General features: G+C 37.9%; 1 non-coding gene across 1 annotated transcript; it reads right to left on the bottom strand.

Annotated features, from left to right (window-relative positions):
* Nucleotides 1-1,574: 1,574 nt before the first annotated feature.
* LOC132103801 (U6 spliceosomal RNA) lies at nucleotides 1,575-1,677 on the bottom strand. Its single transcript, XR_009423464.1, has one exon. It is a non-coding gene; the product is annotated as a U6 spliceosomal RNA (small nuclear RNA).
* Nucleotides 1,678-1,999: the final 322 nt, after the last annotated feature.

Below are 1,999 nucleotides of genomic sequence, written 5' to 3'. Positions count from 1 at the left end.
TAAATTATTTGTTTATTGTATTATGTTGTATGATGATAATTTGTATGTGCATCTTCTATTTACCTCAGCTATACCAATATATTATTAGTCTTATGAGATAATAATAATAATAATAATAATAATAATAATAATAATAATAATAGTGTTGGTATTATTTCATTGAATCAAATACATGTTTTTACTATAAATTTAATTTCAATCAGTAAAATGCAATGTTACAAAAGTTGTATTTTTTATTTATTTTATTTTATTATTATTATTATTATTTATTTTTATTATTTTTTTTTTACGTTCTGGCAACCACTGTGTAAGTGAATAAATAAATAAACTCATCTTTTATTTTTAATTACGGCAAATAATTTTTTTTTTTTTTTTTTTTTAGGGTTTGTTTCTTTATGATACCTGAGTGAAATATGAACTCAACATGTATCTGTGTGATTCACTCACCTGGACCTGGAACTGTCCGTGCTTTGAAATAGGTCATGAGTTTTATTTTGCCAGAAATATACATGTTTGTGTTGTGTTTCAGAGTTTACTCCTTCAGCAGTTCAGTGTCTGCTTTAGTGCACTATACTATTGTCCCTGTGTGGCAGTTCTCTCCTGTTGTTCTAATGTCCTTGCAGCGTTAGCAGACAGACACAGATGATTAAGTGTCTATTTACTCACCTATGGTTTACGAGAGCAATGTTGCCACTTTACCCAATGCTGACAGATTAGACGTGAACTGTGGCCTCGTTTCGCAGCACTCAAGGCAAACTGATGTCTACAAGCCGGCACATGAGGAATCGTCCTAATTTTCACATTGATCATTGTGTTAGCCTCAGAGCTGGCCTTTTACAGCCAACCGCTAGAGATCGCAGAATTATCCCCACTGAGTTCACTGAGAGGCCTCAGGTTAAGAAAGATTGTTAAGGTGCAGGTTAAGAGAGTAGGCTCTGTTTATCAGCAACTCTGGAATGAAACTGTAATAATGAGGCATGAATGCTCACGAGTGGTTTATTGGCTGGCCTGACTTATTTGAACAAGTGCTGCTGTACTAGAGGATAAATTAATAGCACCGAGAGAGGAAGGAGCCCACGGGGTTGACTCAAAGGACACATTTCAACAGTGTTACAGCTACACCAACGACACTTCTATGGATTCTGAATTGTTTGGATATTAGTCTGGGATAATTTTCCATCATGATGGTGTGATATCCCAGTAGATCTGAACGCAGACACAGAAATCCTAAACTTTTTAGGGCCTTGATGAAAGTGAAAAGTGACGTGACATTCAGCCAAGTATGGTGAGAATTTGTGCTCTGCATTTAACCCATCCAAAGTGCACACACACAGAGCAGTGAACACACACACACTGTGTGAACACACACCCGGAGCAGTGGGCAGCCATTTATGCTGGGGCGCCCGGGGAGCAGTTGGGGGTTCGATGCCTTGCTCAAGGGCACCTAAGTCGTGGTACTGAGAGCACTGTACATGCACTCCCCCCACCCACAATTCCTGCCGGCCCAAGACTCGAACTCACAACCCTTCAATTGTGAGTCCGATTCTCTAACCACTAGGCCACGACTTCCCTATAAAAAAATGGAGCGCTTCTCAGATTTGCGTGTCATCCTTTCGCAGGGGCCATGCTAATCTTCTCTGTATCGATCCAACTTTAGTATATGTGCCGTCGTGGCTTGTTCTTTTTTGCTCAGTTTGAGCTGTTGAGAGGGACGTTTAGGGAGTTTATGTGCTTTGGCTATTTACTTGCACGGCAGCATTTTGGAAGCCTGAAAATGCAAACTTTAAAGAACGTGTTACATATATGTAGTATTGTCACCGTTTTTATAAAAAAAAAACTGCTGAAACATTCTTCGAAATAGCTTTTTTTTTTTAGATGACTTTAGATGATTGCAAAATAGGAAATATCCTTATTTACTTGAAAATGTGTGACATTATACAAGCAAAATGGGTTTCAGTGCTGGTTCATAGTGAATTTAAATACCAAATAGATTGGAAAT

The sequence above is a fragment of the Carassius carassius genome, chromosome 24 (assembly GCF_963082965.1).
Source record: "Carassius carassius chromosome 24, fCarCar2.1, whole genome shotgun sequence".
Lineage (NCBI taxonomy): Eukaryota > Metazoa > Chordata > Actinopteri > Cypriniformes > Cyprinidae > Carassius > Carassius carassius.
The sequence above is the reverse complement of the archived record's forward strand: the minus strand, read 5'-3'. Positions and strand labels throughout refer to the sequence as shown.